Raw genomic sequence first — 19817 nt, 5'->3', positions numbered from 1 at the left:
GAGAAGTATCTGTCAGGAGTAATTGAGATAAAGGACTAGATGACTGGCTTTCCGTGATCAGTTGATTCTGCTTTTCGAAGATCTATTGGCTAAATGAGAGTAGCTGTTGTGCATCTTTGGTCATTCCTCTGTCCTTTCAGCATTTCCACTTTACTCTCACAGACATCCCTGCTCAAGAAAGACTGCTGAGCAAGGAAGGGAAAGCTATAATCTCTTTTGTGTAAAAGCTCACAGAGAAACTGAGCTGTTCCTAGTGCCCATTTGAAAACACCTTTGAAATCAGTGGGCCAAAGCCCTTTGATCTTAGTAACAGTGACAGTTCTTCTAGTGCTCTCTTCTGTCTTGAGATAGTGAATTCCTAAGGTACTTCACTTTGAGGAACAGTGTAAAAGGTGAGTGCAGGGTATCAAGAAATAACTATCTGCTCTTCAGTTATGAGCCTTCTAGCTAGTCATCAGGCACCGTTGCTTTTCCAGTTAAAGAGGATCTACAGATAATGTGAAATTTGCTGTGTTTTGTGAGATCTAAGAAATAAAAAATCTTTGGCACTCATTGATGAAGACCAATGGTTTGGAAGTTGGTTCTTTCTTTTTAAAGGCCATGGTTGGCTAGGACAAGAGGTAGGCTCAAAATGTGACAGCATAGCAGGTAGCAGCTTTGAGGTTACATATAAAGTAAAGATGGTGAGATCCCAGCAACCATTGGAAAGTGTTAGGAGGAGGGAAAGTTGACAGCCATCTTCAAAAATAGGTTGAAACAGTCAAGTGAGGGATAATAGCCTGCTCTGTATGACATATTGTTGGATTGCATTGCCAGATGAGTTAATAAAGCCATAGCCTACTTAAACCACATCCTTTGCATCATGGCTTCCTGCACAGTTTGGCTGTGTGCTTTTTTGGCTTGTATGGTATCATCAATAATGCAGATTCAATAACTAGATCATCTGTTGGTCGTGCAGGAGTTAAAATAGAGTACAACTCACTTCCTCTTAGCTACATTTGGCTCTGCAGAGCTAACGGGAGTAAAGAATGGTGACAATTTATTTTTAACACTTAAGTGAGTACATTTGGACTGAATACATATGGAGAACAGATCTACTGAGTAAGACTTTAGCCTAGTAACTTTTTCTGACTGTAGCCACATTTAATAATTGTAGATGAAATGCTGGCTTTACATTTAAAAAAATGTTGACAGAGTATCTTTCACAGATGGGAACATGCTCACATGATTCTGAACATGTGCTGTAGTCCTTTCCCACATCTACATCTGTTTATTTAATTGATATTGTATTTTAATTATTTTAGCTTATAAATACACGCTAGAGCTGAGAAACACATTTTCTTTCACATGCTTCTTGAAGGAAAACTGTTTCTGTAATGAAATTTTTTGTTAAAATATTTCTGCTTCCTACAGAAATATTTTAAAAAGCCCTCAAAACTGTATAATGGAATTATTTTTGTTAACCTTTTCTGTATAAAAAAATAAGTCAGGGTGCTGAAAGTTCAAATGTGAACAGTGAAGTACTCCCTAGAGGGTTTTTTTTTTAATATATATATGTGTGTGTATAAGGGAACGTGTGCTACTGTGCAGTGCATTCATTTTTGTTCAGGAAAAAATAAATGTTGGTATCATAGAAAAGATTAATCACAAGTTAATTCCAGTAACTTGCAGGAGCAACACAGCAGCTATGTTGCATGCAATAGTATGCTGGTGCTTATTTATCTCAAGACATAATTGAAACATTCCACAATTAGAAAAGGCAAGCAGTAAACATATTAAAATAGTCCTACAGGCAGGTAAGTGTCTCTAATCCAAAGATTTCACAAAGTTACTTGTTTGCATCCGTCCTTCACTTTTGTTGATTACATTCATGGTAGAAAGCTAAGAGCCTGATTTTCTTCAGACTAGAGAGACAAAATTAGCTATTATCCCGAAGTGAGTCAGAATTGTAAGTGAAGTTCCACCCAGTCTGGCACTGATATTCCTGAACGATTTCTTTACAGTTGGCCTTATCAGTCAACATTTCTCTTTTGTTTACTTTAGCAGTTGCTTTAAAAATTCATTCTAACATCTGACTAGAATCAAGTGAGAGGAATAAATGTATCTGCTCTATCTCAGTAGTTAGTGGAGACATACAATGATTTGATACCGTTTTATGTCAGACAGTTATTCTATAATTAAATATAAACCATCATCAATTCTATGCCAGAGTGACCTGGAAGGTTGAAAGGTCTTCTGTGTTTAATAAAGTAAAATTCAATTAAGATGAACATATTCCCCCTCCCCTCCACCCCCCTTTCTTTTTGGTGACTTGAGTCATAGCTCCATCAGAATATTAATGGACATCAGCAACAGATTTACCCCATGTGCCCTATATATTTTAATGACAGAAGTTGCTACTCAGGGCAACTGAATTATCCTGAGTTACTGTTTTAGTATCAGTAATGAAAGCCAAGAAACTTTTTATTGTTGTTGAAACTGAGTTAATGAATGATCAACATTGGCATCTTAAAGGAAATAAAACACCCTGTCTTTGACCAAAGTCACAAATATGTCTTGAGAATAGCAGACAGTCTGAATTCCCACACTCATTAAGAAAGATTGGCATATTCATGATTGAAACTCATGAGTAAAGAAAAAACTAATGTTATAAATTACAACTATTGCATGTAGATGTGGAATGTCAAATAGTATGTATCTTATTATAGGCCTGGAGTCAGCAAAACACAAAAAGGCCTACAGCCCACCTCAGTTCACTTGACATAGACATAATTGTTTCTGCCAGTAAGTGACTCCAGGTATTCTCTCAGTGAAGTGATCAAGCCATTATTTTAAAGGTGAATCCAGTGGCAGAGATGTTGCCTCGCTTTTGGTAGCAATAATTCATGCTTAGAATATTCACTTAGTGGGACACCTGCACTCAGCTTTTTTTTTCCCTGCCCCCCCCCCCAAACTCTTGAAGCCCTCATCTCTTCTTATGAGGGCTTATGCTAAGATATGCCAGCCTTTTCTCTCTTTTTTTTTTTTTTTTTTTTTTTTTTTTTTGAAGATGCTTCAGTTTGTGGGAAACAGCTCAAAATTCATTGGGATAGAAGGCCAGAGGCACAAAGGTGATGCCAGAGGCATCAAGGTACTGTAGTTTAGAGATTGATGCAGTTATTGAAAGAGAATTTCAGTCCCTTGTTGGTACATTGTTCTGTAGTTTACATTGAATTGTCACTGAGTTTAAAAATAACAGCACAGTAATTCTCAGGAAACTAACACCATTTTTTTTCCTRGGTGAGTAATCTAGCCTCTCTGCTCCCCCTCCTTTTTTTTTTTTTTCCCCCCCTAAAGATAGACTTTCAGTCCCTGAATAAGATGCTCATTAGAGAGCAGCGAAAGGTCAGAAAAAGCTCTCAGTGGGTTTTTTCCCCTTTTTTTATAGCTTGACTTTCTATAGGACTATAGGACTGACTATTTCACAACTTTATATGCCTAATTCTTTCTGGACATTCCAGAAATACTAGAAAGAAATACTAGATCTGTAAAAGGGTACCTGAATTTGCCTCACATAAACTACTTAACAAACTACTTAGGTAGTTTGCACTCTAAATGTCATAAAAACATAAATAAACATGACAAAAAACATTTACACATTTAAGCAAACACTGTTTGGTGCTGTAGAAATGTTATAACTGTGGGCTCTCTCTCTTTCAGTTATAGGTAAAAGCTGAACTAAGACAGGTTTCAGGAAGGCTTAGTATGTCTCAAAGAGCAATGCTCTAGACCTAACATGAGTCATTGAAGTGCTTTTGGAAATTTTACCCCTTTTATGTAGATAGCTTTGTTACTTGTTTCAACATCCTCTGAAAGTACAGCTCACACAGCTAGATTAATGATTTCTTTTGGAAGTGACAGCAAATATTCATCTGTATGAATTCAGTTTAATTAAGCTGAATTAATAACAATAAACTAATTTGTACATGTGACCTGTGAGTATATTGTAAATGCAAAACTGAATTTCGCTTGGCTGAATGTTGTGAATTGTGGTATAAAATTGTGTTATTAGTCAGGACATTTTTGAATGCAAAATGTCCAAGTAGCAACAGCGATCCTCCCAGACTCATAAGTGCAAAAATACACTGCCCTGTGTTTCTGAGAAAGAATATTTCAGTTAAAATACCTTGTTTTTCTGATATGAAATACAATAGAATCCTTGGTGAAGGAATATCATCTGATAGAACTTGACTGCTAGATCAGCTTTTCTTCTATCTGCTTTTATCAAGAGATACTCAGCAGTAGTCTGCATTTCCTATTATTATTAAAGTGTTCAAGGGTTGGTTTGTATCATATCATAATGTTTTAGAATTAATATACCTTATTTTTTCCAAGTTATAGTGAAAGTAGTTTTGAATCCCAGAAACATGAACACAGTGAGCTCTACTCTGGTATATTAGGAGAAATACATTTTTTTTGTGAGYTGCTGCTAGACTTTCTTTGATGTTCTTCATTGTAATACTTGGGCGTTTTACTATCCTGTCCCTACAAATACATTGTATGTGTATATGTATGCATGTGTGTATGCATATATATCAACTGTATTTATCTCTTTTTGCATATCTTTTGCATATCTTTTTCAGTACCTTGGCTCAAATATATGTGAATTTGTATGCACTTGGTGATTTTAATTTTTACCTTAGAGTTGCTATAGGATGACAACAATCTTTTTAATTTCTGTTTTCATTCATTGTACCTGGTCACAAAAGATGACCAGTATGTACAGACACTGAAGACATGTTAATATTTTGTCAAAAACTGACAAAATAGTCACTTGTGCTCTTAATGTGAGCACAATGGAATCAGCTGTCTCATCAAGTTAATCTATAGCATTAATGCCGTATTTTATCCCCCTTTCTCTGGCTTCATGCACATAAAACTTTAATCTGCAGTTTTATCCATGGACTAGTGAAGTACATGCATACCTTGCGCTTATTGTACATAGTTGATTGCTAAATTTCTTACAAAAGGGCTTGTAAATTTAAATATCCCTTGTAGGTAATCTGTTAGTGTTGGAATGGGCTGTACAGTTGCTAGTGGATTATTTTCTCTCACCACTGACTTCCTTGTAAGTCCAGTGAGTTCCTTGTCAGGATCTCTGATGTGAGCATCTCTCTCATATGTGTTACGTGCAGCATCTTGCACTATGGTTGTCTTGTCACCTCCAGCTCTGGTATCAGGAGTGACTTTGGGACTGTTCCAAATACAAATTTGGGATATAAATACATTTATTTTTCCATTTCATTGCAGAATTGCACATATATTTGAAAATAATTCTAGTGAATAGATTAGAAGTACAACTAGGCTTACTTTCCTGTTTTGTTAAGGCTTACCTTAATACCAAGTGAATGATACTTAATTTCAATACTGAACAAGTAGCAGTAAACTTAAAATTCCTGTGTTGTAAAGGTCTGCAAAGTAACGTCTAAAATTACTCTCTTGATCAGCCGTTGTGTTTTAGAAAATCATTGTTGCAGGGTTCAAAGTGGCAAGAAATCCTTGCAGGACATTTGTATCTTTGAACTACAATTTAATATGAACATGAATGCACTGTGCCTTTTCCCCAAGTTTTTCCTCCAAGTTGTTCCCTGCATTTTGGATTATAATTAAGACTAACAGCATGAAATCAAGTAAGTTTGCTTGAACTGGCCTCTAGAAGAAAATCAATTGGCAAATTAAATGCATAATATCCTAGCTTATGAGACCTGTGTTTTTTCCTGGACTGTATGATTATGCATTTTGATAGAAACCATTTAAGATTACTAATGGAACACATTTATTTATGTATGTTGCAACCATGCATTCACTTTATCACTGTTACAGATTTTAAGTTGTCAGGAAAAATTTACTTCATTGTGAGCTATTGCCACTGTATTCATTATTTGTGAATTTTGAACTAAATAGTACTGCCGACCAGCAAACACTCATTTTTATTCCAAGATGAATGGTGATTCCAAGYCATGAGTTAATTTTAGTTCTCTATCCCTTTTATCTGAGAAGAGCAACTTCTTTTTTTGAACATGCCATGTCCCACAGGTATGTGTTTTAGTAAACACACATTCAAAAGCAAGGCTACAACAACTACGGTTTTCACTGCTGTTATTGCGTGTCAAAATCTTATTCTATAGACGGCTCTTTTTATAGTTGGCCTCGATAAGTAGCACAATCTAGATGCATCCTTCTTTAGCTGGGGGAAATAGCCTCACAACTGCGAAAAGATCATTACCTGATTGGAACAGTGGAGATCAGAAACTATTCACATCAAGCCTAGGTCTCAAGAACACACATACTGAAGGATACAGTCACAGTTTAGGATACAGAGTAGGCTGGGCAAAGGGAGCTCCTGATACATTCTCAATACATACATATTAATACTTAGTGAACAGGTGATTGGAGTTGTGAATTGCAGGCAACTCAGGAGACCTGCGAGGGAAAAAAAGATGTGTGTATAAGTGCCTGTGCAGGCAGGTGTGTCTGTGCATCCGCTTCCATTCACTTGAAAATAAAGAGCAGAATCCATAGATTTTAGAAATGTACTGATTTTCCAGAAGTAAGCTATCTAGTTATGCCTTTGTAATGTTTCTGATTTTTTTTTTTTTCCCAGGCAGATACACCTTCTTAATGTTTACTTGCTTCTACAGGAGGAGTTGTTAGTGGGAATAAATTGTTGATAGATTATCATGAAATACATTTTCCTTAATTGTTGCTACTGTCAACATCTTCATCTGATAAATACAGGTCTTCTATAAAAGAAATTGTTTTATTAGCATGTTTTTTTGAGAAAAATTCTCTACTAAATGAGCAGAATTTAAGGATGCTATGTTGATAATTATATTAAATCTAAAAAGATATGCAGTCCATGCTGTGGATTCATGGCAGTGTTGCAGAGTAAAATGGAAGTCAGAATCAGTTCTGATTCTTTGTTTTGTCTCATTTTAATGACTCTAGTTATACTAGTGAAAAATAATGCGACGATCACTTAGTGCTTTCTGAAGTAAAGCTGGAGATCTGGTCAGTTCCTTCATGATTAAGTAGTCCTCTACTTAGCAGTACATGATTATGGAGTCCTGTTAAAGAAAATTAAAAGAGAAAACAACCCTAACATTTATTAAAATTATTGTTTGTCTTGCTGGAATTTCTCTAGCACCTGAGAAGAACACAGGAAACCGAGATCAACAAATAAAAATAATGAAATTCATAGTTATTTGCTAATTAGTGCTGACACTATTTTATATTTTTTTCATAAAAGATTGTTTCACTGTACATACCCCTTGATCTTTAGTTAAAATCCTTTACAAAGATATTCAGTGAACTTTTGATATTCTGCCTTATTTTTGGTTGATTTTATGGTTTATTTTACATGTAATTTAATATGTATATACTTCGAGTTCTTCATCATACTGTTTGTATCTAATAAGTGAAATACCATTTTTAACTCAGTTTATAAAAACACTGTGTTTGAACATCTGTCAAGGGATGAAGATTAGCTGAATAGACATAGGATGCCAGCATATTATATTCTGTTACCCTGCACGCTATAATTATYTTGATCCTCAAACAACTCTGCGACAGTTAGAAAACACTTCTGCAAACTTGTTGATGTAAATTCAAAATTTTTTTCTTCTAATCTAAATTAAACTGAGATACAGAAGCAAGGATTTTTTTGCACTATGTCTTCTTAAAATTTTATACCTGTACATGATTTAAAAGCAGTAAAATGTGGATAGGTTGAAATTCTATTGAGAGAGAAATTTATTTAAAAAGCATTCAATTTTGAGGTAGTATAGGAGACTTTTTAAAATGTAGGTCTGTTTTACTAATTAGTCAAACTGAGGATATATGAATGCCACAGATGGAATGTCTTATAATTGGTAGGGGAATATTAAGTTCTGTTGCCCATTGCAAGAGCGTGTGAACAGTTCTAATACCAGGGCAAATTCAAAAAGGAAGGAAAAGTATGTGATCCATGCTAGTAAATCATCTGTAAAACTGTTACATGAGTTTCCGTAATCAGTCTTCATAACCGCAGACTTTGACCACTGAATGTGTGTAAAAGGCCAGGCCTGGTCAGTGGCAACAGGATAGGGACAAGAACAAGTTGTCATCTCATTTTTCTACCTTTCTTAAGGATAAGCAACTGAAAAGGCTGCTGTGGCCTGCAGAAAGATGTGACATATTTAGGAGCATTTTCATTCTCAGTGTCAGGCTAAGAATTCTTCCCTCATCTCCCAGCACTGCAGAAACAGTCCTCATGGCAAGTCAGCTGGTTTTGTCTCAAGTCATGTAGGTGTCACATTTGATGTATGCAGTCTAATAGTAGCATCAAATAGGTGAAATAAAGAAGGGAGTAGGGAGGGGAAATATGTCAGTGTCCACAGCACAGGCCAGGCCAAACCAAGCCTTAACTTGTAGGTTATGGCATGTCTCTGAGAGGTGAGAAGCTTGTGAAGAGGAAGGAAAAGAAGGGAGAGGATCTTTAAATCTTTAACTCTGCCCATTTTAGTCATGTTTTGCAAAGGCAACAGAAGAGCAAGCAATCCCCAGAATTGTTGTATATTTGCATACTCCTTTACTACAGGTATGTGTCAGAAAGAGAGGGGAGCTCCTGATTTCTTTTCATAGTAAATCATAAATCATAGAATCATAGAATGCTTAAGGTTGGAAGGGACCTCAGAGGTCATCTAGTCCAACCCCCCTGCTCATGCAGGGTCACCTAGAGCATATGGCACAGGGCTGCGTCCAAGCGGGTTTTAAAGATCTCCAAAGACGGAGACTCCACAACCTCTCTGGGCAGCCTGTTCCAGGGCTCTGTCACCCTCACTGTCAAAAAGTGTTYTCTCAAGTTCCTGTGGAACTTTTGGTGCCTCAGTTTGTGGCTGTTTCCTCTAGTCCGATCGCTGGCCACCACTGAAAAGAGGCCGCCGCCCCCTCCTCCTCACTGCCTCCCTTGAGATATTTATAGACACTGATCAGGTCCCCCCTCAGCCTCCTCTTCTCCAGGCTGAACATGCCCAGCTCCCCCAGCCTTTCCTCATAGGGCAGATGTTCCAGGTCCCTGATGATCCTCGTAGCCCTGCGCTGGACTCTTTGCAGCAGCTCCACATCCCTCTTGTACTGGGGAGCCCAGAACTGGACACAGTACTCCAGATGTGGCCTCACCAGGGCTGCGTATAGGCGGACGATCACCTCCCTTGACCTGCTGGAGACGCTCTTCTTAATGCACCCCAGGATCCCGTTGGCCTTCTTGGCTACCAGGGCACACTGCTGCCTCATGGTATAAACAGAGTATAGTAGTTATGCACTTTTGTGGATTTAGACTCATTACAGGTCTTCATATGCTACTTCACATGCAATGTTGTGAAAGAACAGAATTATTTCATAATACCAAACAAAAAGGAAGACTATTTTGATGTATCCACTAACATCAAAATATTTCAGTCTCATGCAGGCTGAATAGATCCTTAGTATTTTCTGGTATGTTGAGCGCGAAGATGTATACTGTTACACACACATGGACCAGCCCTACTGCTTTGTGCAAAGTCCAGTGGGAAAGCTCAGGTACAGGAGTTAATGCTGACATAAAGGCCAGAGCCTGATTCTTCTGATGTTAAGAGGAAAGTTTTCATTGAGCCCAGTGGAATTAAGGTTTAGTGTACATGCTGTTGTTTCTTTCAGGTTAGTGCAGTCTTAACACTGCTCCAGTCTGTTAAGTAGTCTTTACTAGTTCTGCTTTGTTGCTCTGAAGGAACATTTATGTTCAAAATAATCCCTCTACTGCAACATGTTCACCTATCAGATACTGAAGATACTGAAGTGTATTTAAAGCTGTAGCTAGGTAATGCCCTACCGATAATCTCTTTCGTTCTGTCCAAATGAAAATCTCAAACCTAGAAAAAAGATTTTTTTAGAATATTTTATGTAAGGAAGCTTATTTTTTATTCTTTAACCTGTAGGAATCTATAGCTGTGAACAAACATGAAATTGTGAACACTCAAAGTTTTTATATACGTGTGTGTGTGTGTGGGGGGGGTTTCATCTCTTTGTCTATTCAAGCATTCTTTAGAGACCTGCTAAGTGATGTTAACAATGACATATTTTATCTGTTATGCTAAAGGATTTTTCAAATAAAATAGTAGGTAGAAGCTTTGGTCTACAAGTATCTCTTACGTGGCATAAAGGTGCTGAAGTCATTAGGCATCGAAGACATGAAGCAGCTTCAGTGAAGATATTCTTGATGTGATTGACAGTAACTGTACTATGAACAGTAAGACATACAAATTTCTTAAACATGCAAGATGAAATCTCCCTCAGAATTTCTAAGCTAGAGAAGCAGTTAAAAACAAAAATCAGCTACAGAAAGTAAAATAGGTACTCTGTGTTGAAGCCCTGAAATAGAGAAGTACTCTTTCATGTCCTTGCACCTGGATGAAAAACACACCTTAGAGAAAAAGAATGACTTAGAAGGCATATTGCTTTTCATGTTTCTGAAGAGTGAAAAAGAATGGCTTAGTACATTTTGTAGGTTTGAAGGCTAGGGACACCCATTGGGTCACAGTTTAAATTGCCCTTTTAAATCCTTTTGTCCGGAATCTTTACAAGAAAAATGAACTTGCATCAATAGTAGAGATGAATATTCTAACCTCACTGTTTTGATCTGGCACACTAAAAATTCATTTTAAATTACGGTCTGGATAACTCGGCAGATTTAGTTTTAGGTTCTTTGAGTACTTAAACTTAAAATGACATGTTTTCATGGCCGGAGTAACTTACAGTGTTTGACATTAATTCCTAGAAATCAATTCAGTTGAGGAGAAGCGGAGCAGTGAGACAAGCCGTCTATCTCAGCTTGGGTAGTTTCACATTTGCAGCTCCATTTTAGAGATGAAATACGTTAAAGCCTAAAGAAGCACTGAAAAGGGAAAATCAAAGGATTTTTAATTGAAAAATAAACATAAAACAAAACTAAGTAATTTATACAAATATTTTAGAACCAACTRATTATGTATGGGGAGAAGTAGCACCTGTTCAGAGAAATAATTCAGCTTTTTGGTTTAAACTACCACTACTTAACCGTTTGTCATTCTTACCATTCTTCTCAATTAAGATTTAAGAAACTCCATAATGCATGTATATGGCTGCATATATCTGCATAGATTATGCACTAAGCACTTAAGTTTGTATTTACAGTTTAACTTCAGAGTTTCTAAAAAGTAGGTCTGTTTGCATTGCTCCTAATTCTGCAGTAGGTGGCAGTGGGTAGTGAAGAATACAGTTTAGATGCCATCACATTTTTAAGAAAAGCTTAAAAAATGGCCAAGCATTTGCTGCTTTTGAGTTACGCATATATCAAATAGAAGGGAAGTGTCAAACAACTTATGTATTGTCATGGCTAAACAGAAGCTTTTGGAAAGTATTACAAAAAATAAATTTACAATAGAATGAAATAAGATAAAAGTAGATAGAGCATCCTATAGAGTATTCTGTAACTTTATGAAGGTGAGTCTACATAAGAAGACTATATTGAACACTTAAATTTGGGAGGAGATTCAGGGTGTCTTCATAGTCTGAGAGTATAGAGTAAACATAGATTACAAAAGGAAGAAAATGCTATGCTGAATTTCTGATTTACCACTATTTCTCTGGAAATCAGTTATTTTAATTTTTACTACTGAATTTTGAAAATGGCAATGTAATGCATGAAATGAAAAACAGTGGGGATGAGTTAGCGTTTCAGTTGAGGTGATAGGGTAGAATAGTGGTAGGGTAAACTATAGGAATCAAGATCTTTAGTGGATTGCTAGTGTGGGAGTATTACAGCAGAGCTCTGCTTTTAAGTTCTTTGCGCATCCAAAACATGAGTGTTTCGTTGTATACAGAATATTAAACTAGATAAAATGATCTCTGACAGACCTTTTCAGATCTTATTTATTGTTGATTTTTATTTTATAACTTCCTGAAAAATTGGCTGAGTTGGTTTACATAAAAAGTGCTCTGTTAGCACCCACAATTACTCTCAAATTCTTGGTGGACCTCAGCTCCTATTGTGAGCTCAAGATACAGAAAGTAAAAATTTCCTAATGGCGAGGTGTGTAGAAGTTCAAATCTGAGATACTCTGAATAGTAATCAGGAGTGGGGTTTGTTGGGGTTTTTCTTGATCTTGAAATTCGTATGTGTGGCTTGATGTTAGTGCACAGTGTTTTCTATAGCCTGGTCATGCAGACTGCTGGACGTGTTTCTTTGAGACTAGTGCAGGTAAAACTCCCATTAGAGCTGTGGATTTCTGGTCTTGATACCTTATTTGGATTTTTTTTTTGTTCATGCTTTCTGTAAAAGACTTTGTGTAGCTAAGAAGTAAAAAATTGATTAAGCTAAATAATATAGTTCTGTTTAATGTTAATTTTCTAATCGTAAAATCATTGCTTTAAAGATGCTACCTGTTGTGTGAATTGATAGTTTGTATTACAAATATATATGAGTCGATCAAGAAGGCAAAATATCAGCTGTTGTAMTAAGTCATGTGGAGTTTTGCACAGATTTCAGTAATAGTGAGATAGTTTTAACTTTATGATGTTAGTTGCTCTTTAGCTAATTATCTGCACAATTAAAAATGCTTTTGTAAAACTGATACTTGTGAATTGTTTCCAGTCTATATCAAAAGAAGGGCAAAATCTGAAAGCAGTAAAAGGACAACTACGAACAATAGGCACACTTTCTGTCTGCAAACAGTAAACACAGTTTTTGTCCCTTGATTTTTGAAGCAAGAGCCATAAAGTTAGATCTGAAAGTATGAGTACTTCAAAGAGCCTGTTTTATGTCTACTCTGAAAGAAAGTCATTGACCCTATTAAACTGTGGTTGAACACTTCTCTGATTTACTTCTGTGTTAATCCAGTTTTGCGTGGGTAAAATGAGTATTTTCAATGAAATTGTGCTGGTTTAAGTTTGAAATCATGCATTAATGACTTCTACAGTGTTTGTGTTTGAGTGTGCACATGCATGTCTTACTCTTCAGTATTCTCTAATGTGCAACAAAAACTGCATTGTTCTGTGCAATGTGAGTAGTAAACATCTCTGATAAGTCTCAGTCATACTGAAGACTAGTTTCCAAAACATATCAAAGTTCTCTATAACATGCATCTAGATTTCCCATTTTCTATTCTGTTGTTTGTGGCTTTTCTTAGAAAATTTGAAATTTAAATAAATCCTTAGAAAGATTGAATTTTTGTTGTCTGATAAAACCCGTTTTTCTTCTTTTTTGCTATGAATAAGAGACTGTCTTTCAGGACAGTGATATATATTTAGCTTCTACTTGTATGATTTTACCATTAGTGTTTCTGCATAGCATTTCTTTAAGTGGCTGTTTCTGCTGTGAATATTTTAAAACCATCTACCTTTTTTTTTAAACCAGGAAGTTACTGAATTTAGACAGCTAAGTCTTGCTCTTGGTTCATAGAAAATGCTACAAATGTCTTCAAATTTTAGAAGTAATTTAGGAAAAGTTAAAAGGAACATTGTAACATTCACTGTTAACTACAAATTTTGTCATTCTAAGATACCTCTTTGTAACAAATCTAAAACAAAGGGCTGATCCTTATGAGTTTAGGCCTTTTCGGAGTTTAGGATGGTGGTTTTTTTTGGTTCATCACATGTTTAAATTTCTCAAAATCAGTGTTCAAAGATCCCACTCTTGCTTACATTGTTTGGAGGAGTCCTATAAAATTCAAAAGAGTTAAATCAGATTGTAAATCAGAAATTCAAGTTGAAAATTAAATTTTGCAACAATAAAAATGTAGTGGAAGAAAAAACGGTTCTGTAATATAATGTAGCTTTGTTCTTTAAAGAAAAAAAATGTAATTGATTATATAGATTTTAGTAGATTGCTGTAAGTGAATTAAACTAGAAAAAAAATTCTTGTTACTTTCCTGACAATGTCTTTCTGCTTTTACTATGCAGACAGAAGCTCTTGTGGTTGTGTAAACTGCACGTGCTGCATCAATGGATGTTGGAACATCTTGGTCCAGATTGTGTTCAAAAGCAAGGTATGACTTTATTTTCTGTGCAGAAACAAATGAGCAGAAAGAGTTAAAAGGCTGAGAATATCCTGGTAATGGTAAGGGAACACCACAGGCTAAGAGTTCCAAGCTGGCCTCGTGTAAGTCAGAAACATTTTGCACCTTTTATGCTTTGAAGCTCTTCTGCTGTGACATGTGTAGGAATCTCTGTGGAATTTCAAGTACCCAGATCTCTCTCATACTGTCTCTTTTCTGTGCTTTCTTGGGCTGCCAGAGATAAGACACCATGTGTCAGGTTCCCTAGTGAGATAAGATGAGACCAGAGCTGAATTTGGCCTAATCCTTGTTTCCATGAGCAAGCCTTTAGTGTAACTCACAGTAGTGAAATATGCTGAGCTTCAGAAGTTGAGCAGACATCACTAGTTCAGCAGATGCTGAATGATAGTTATCCAGATTAACAGCATGGTATTGATATAAAAGTGCAGTGACTGAACTCTGTGAAGGAGATAGCGATCTGTGATGAAAATACCCATAAAAATTATTAATGATGAGAACAATTTCATTTATGCAAGTCCATAATAAACTTAGAGCTGAGTCTGGTGGTTGATACAGAAATGTGAGTAGGAAGTGGCATGTTCTTGAACAGAAAGTTCTCTAGCATGCTTCCCCACCTCCCTACGCAATCTCAGTTTCTAAGTGTACATGTGAATAAATGGCTGCTTACTTGGTAGTGGAACATGGGTTAATATTACCACTTTCACCTAAAATTTCCTGAAGTACAAGACTGGGATTTGTTTGTTTATTTTAATGAGGCAAATTACTGTGAAGATCAATGAGAGCTCACCTTATTGACGCAATTTGAACAGTAGCATAACTGCAAAACACTGATCAGAGGTGTGAGGATGCTGTTCCCTCTATGAAAAACCCAAAGTATAAAAATTCAAAGCTTCAGAATATGGAAATTAATGCAAAATGGTGAAGTCGATTTCTTTCGATGTAGAGAAAATTGTTTTCTCTATGTACTCTTTTGCTTTGTCATCAAAGATCCCTAGCTACCCTTCTTGAAACTAAAAGATTTAGAGAATTGCTTTTAAAATAATTTTCCAGAAAATATAAACTATCCACCAGTTGGCTGCCTTAGCTGTCTCTGTGTCTTTGGCTTGTTCATTCCTACCCTAATGTGGCTGACTGATCCATAATTATTTGTCTTCTCCTTGCCTCCCATTTGTAATTGTCTAATACTCCCATATGTTTGATGTTTGACTCTTGCTTTATATTTTTTCAAAAAAGAAAAATGGAAAAGTCAGGACAGAGATTGGCCAAAGATAAACTGTTACATATATAACACTGAGGACAGGATGAAAAGTAGTGTTAACATACTTTATGAAAATTTAACTCTTGCTAGTGGAAGAGTCATTTCTTCTTAAAATTAAAGACTAGAATGCCATTTGCAAGGTCTCATGAGGTCTGTAAACTGCTCCAAAGTGAAGTGACCTCCAGGGCACAGTCCAAAACTTAAACCACCAAAGAGGCAAGCTGCCTATTGCAGTATATTGAATATACTGTATATTGAATAAGAAGAACAGATTGAACTACCTAAGAAAAAAGATTTAGCTATAGTTCAGAAGTTCAATATACTTTAGTTTGTCATTGAGACAAAAGTATATATTGATTTGATAGTACTATGGCAGAAGCCTACCATGTACTCTTTTGTCTCTTACCATTGCTTCCACCTATCTTTCAGTTTGATATTATAAACGATTATATATCTTCAACCTCTAACCCCTTAGCATGCTTTTACTAGATGCCAGAGATTGCAGCTTGCTTCCACTGCTTGTCACTTCCTCTTGCCATTTACTATATTTGCCAATTTCTAGCTGTCAGAGTGGGCAAGAAGGGAATGAGCTGCAGTTGCTCGTTTGTTTCTTTTTTCTTACTTTCTCATTCTTTGCTCTTTAGTTTTGCTTTAGAAAAGGGTTATTTTTAATTTTGAAGAAATATTCACTCAGTAAATAACTTGACAAAGAATCCATAAACCATTTTGGGTCTGTATCCTAATTCAGAAGATTATCTGTCAGAATTAATTGAGAATGCCTTAATGTAATAAAGTCCAGTTCATTAGGCAAACATTTAAATTATTAATTTAAATATTGGGTAGTTCAACAGCATTTATAATAGTAACAAATATCGATGTATTTTAATTTTAAAACTTGTCACAGAAGTTATCCCCCTGTAGCTACTGTTAGACATATGTAGCTTTCAGCTTGCTGATGTTTTAGTTTTTTGGAGTCTGTTAAAAGTACTCTGTTCAAAAAAAGGATTTATGAAAAAAATGTGGTTTTGCATTTAAAAATAAGCATAAAATGTCACTTTTCATCAAATAATTCTTTTTTTTGACTTGAGTTACACAGAGACAAACTTGAATAAGAAAGCTTAATTTGATACCAATTTTACAGAACATCATAATAGTGTGTGAGTATTTAGCATAGATCTAGTTCTTCTGTATTTTAGCTGCTCCATCTGCTTTAGTGTTTTTCATCTCTGTAATCGGTTATTCCCCTGAATGTGAAATACACATAGGGGATGCAAGATGAGAGCAGTGTGGTTAACAAGACTGAAGAAACAACATGGTGAATAATGGTTGTAGGCTGAGGAGATGAATTGTCTGCAAAAGATGGCATTGTTTCCACTCTTTTTCAGTTCCTGTAAAAGGCACTGACAGCTATGTATTATGTGAAACTAAGCTGAAATGAAGTTGCACGTCACAGCATGGCAGCACTTGTGTAGGATCAGGGGCTAAGCATTTCCGTTCCTGCCATTAGCTCTTCAGGGAAGAAGCTGTTTCAAAACAAACACAGGAAGGAAGTCCAAGCAGTTCAGTTCTGTACACTGTGATCATGTGCAACTCATGAAGGGTATATGCAGCCACTCAAGTATACATGTCGAGGAATTACCAAGACAGCTTCACTTGTTTTCTGCGCCTGAACCTGGCTCTCTAGATCTTGTCACCTTGGTTCTCCAGATTTAGTGAAGAAATGGCAGGATCTCAGTCATTTCCAAATACTTGTGAGGTCTGGTGGCACACAATTTGCAGTATTTCCTATTTTCCTGAAAGCTATTCGCTAGGCTAATGATGGATGTTTCTAGTGAGCAATAAAACCAAAGTGTCTCATAACTATAGWGACAACTATAGGACTAACATACAATATATGAACTTGCAAACTGTCAGTATGGTTGGTCTGTAAGGTGTTCTTTTTTTTTTTTCCTTGTAAACTCAGCTAATCTGGTGAGAATTTAAATATCAATTTGCCATCCTTCTCATTCACTTCTTTTTCTATAAAGACATGCTGACACTTTATGTTGCAGTGTAACACACAAGTGTCTTGCATGGTGGTGGCGTCTAATAAGTAAGCTTTATATCAGAAGCAGTTTAGATTCAGCAGCGTATAGCTCTGCCTGTTTTTTTCTTATGCACCTTCAGATACTGTGACTGTGTTAAGTAAATACTACTTGAATTCTCATTACTTGCTGAGCTGCTCACCTCTGCAACCGTAGTAGTGCCCCTTTGAACATAGAGCCCTGTGTGATTGCCTGAATTATGTTTGCCCTTAAACCATACCTGATTGTGTGGATCGGGGGTAGACTCTGTTGGGCTGATTTGTCGGCTGGTGAGAACATATGACACGACAGAAGTTTCTTGACTAGTGTTCCGGGGCATGTGCTATTCGAAGTTCAGGATTAGCAGGGAGTAGCATTTTCACATGAAACAAATAAAAGCTGGGAGGCGTGTTTTAGTAATACTAAAATATGTTTGCCTGTGAGCTGAGAGGACCAGCTGTAAAGCCCTAGGCATGCCATATGTCACCTTTCCTGAAGGAATTTTAATACACGGGTGTTCTGTTGTCTCTATTTGTTTATGGGAAATTAATTTAGAATTCAGTTGTAGATCTTTACATTCAGCTTTACTTTAGCCTTTAGATACAGTTAACCTGCTGTGTCCATTTGCTAATCTTCTGTTTATATATCTTGGAAAACTCTTGGTTGTATTTTTTTTCTTTTGATTTGATTTTCATTTTGTTTTTTTTCTCAAAGCTCATGATCTTGAATGTTAAAAACATTTGTCTTTTTTTAAAAAAAATCAAAGACCGCTAAACAAATAGCTAAACAAAAAAATTGTAGTATATGTAGATTAAGTTGATTTAAAAAAAAGATACAAGTCTTGTATGAAACAAGATCTTTCCAGTCGCTATTTTCCGTGTTGTTGGAACAGAAATAACTATAGCTGAAAATAGAAGGCTTGAACTGGTAAGTGGCATGCAGAGAATTAACATTGAATCTGAATATTGCACTTTAAGACTAGGAACTATCTATGGACAGTGCTGAAGAGATGGGTTTTAAAAATCTTTCTAAAAAGACAGTGTATGGCATTGCCTTTCATCACATGACCTATGGTTTTGTGTCAATTGAGAAACCTTGCTGTGGAGGTGTATTAGATTTCAGAATATTTCAGAATATTTCAGAATATTTCAGAATATTTCAGAATATTTCAGAATATTTCAGAATATTTCAGAATATTTCAGAATATTTAAGGTTGGAAGGGACCTCTACAGATCATCTAGTCCAACCTTCCTGCTCAAGCAGGCACACCTAGAGCATGTGGCACAGGGTGGCATCCAGGCGGGTTTTKAAGACCTCCAGAGTAGGAGACTCCACAACCTCCCTGGGCAGCCTGTTCCACTGCTCTGTTACCCTAACAGTAAAGAAGTTGCTCCTCACCTGGAGACGGAACTTCTTGTGCTTCAGCTTGTGGCCATTACCCCTCGTCCTATCGCTGGCCACCAGTGAGAACAGCCTGTCCCCACTGGTGGCCAGCTGTCCCCACTGGTGGACAGATAGATAATAGTATTTGACTTCTGACAAACTAATTTCTAGAGTCATAAAATTAGGCTAATTCCTGTATTGTTTTTTATATGGTTAAAATGATTGTGGGAAAATAAAATAGTGTTTTGACCAAGAAAACACTGAGATTCAAAGACCAATAATTTCATTCCTACCTTGAGGTATAGACATACAAAAGTTAGAGAATTGGGGAGCTGTAATGTTTTGAAGTCTTTGTTCTTTGATTGATTCAGATCATTCTGTTATTGTAAGGGGATGTAAAAGTATTCGGGAAGCCATCCTGCACAATATTTTTTTATTCGGTCAGGTATTACTGGTATTACAATGCCATGTTTGATATGTCTACTTAATACTTTTTACATGTCTCTGATGAAGATTTCTGCCGAAGAAGTATAATCAGTTTGTAGGTAAAGTGTAGGTGCATCTGAACAGGAACTTTATCAGAGTAATGTTCGAACGTTGTTGTTTTATATGTCTGGCCAAGTTGTCCTGGTCAACTGAAGTTTCCAAATCTGTTAGTAAAAGAGACGTAGCGTTGATGCGATATTTGGGACAGCCCATGCAGTCGATGGCTGCTGCTGAATGCTTTCAGTTTATGTGCCTGTGCAAGTATGAATTTTGGAATCTGTTTGCTAATTTTGCAATGGGGTTTTAAGTGTGATGTCTGACAAAGTCGTTAGGATTTTTGCATTTTAGTAGCACCATGTGCTCATACACCAGCCTGAAACATGGGAAACATTTTTTTCTTTATCACCTATTGTTCTGTATGGTGAGAGCAGTTCATGGGAATCAAGACTACATCTGTGTCATTTTTGTTCATCCTGATCTTTATTGAAACGTTAGCATTTAGCTGAAAGAGGTCTAAAG

At 36.3% G+C, this 19817-nt stretch overlaps 1 long non-coding RNA gene across 1 annotated transcript in view; it reads left to right on the top strand.

The window, feature by feature from the left end:
- The first annotated feature begins 13998 nt into the window (after positions 1–13998).
- The window catches only part of LOC112948808, a 78911-nt gene continuing 73092 nt past the window's right edge, over positions 13999–19817 (top strand). The window contains exon 1 of the long non-coding RNA XR_003249704.1: positions 13999–14078. This is a non-coding gene — a long non-coding RNA (uncharacterized LOC112948808). The remainder of the gene's footprint in view (positions 14079–19817) is intronic.

The sequence above is a fragment of the Nothoprocta perdicaria genome, unplaced genomic scaffold (genome assembly GCF_003342845.1).
Source record: "Nothoprocta perdicaria isolate Ctin4 unplaced genomic scaffold, notPer1 scaffold_28, whole genome shotgun sequence".
NCBI classification, from domain to species: domain Eukaryota; kingdom Metazoa; phylum Chordata; class Aves; order Tinamiformes; family Tinamidae; genus Nothoprocta; species Nothoprocta perdicaria.
Note: the sequence above shows the minus strand (reverse complement) of the source record. Positions and strands in the feature narration are given on the sequence as shown.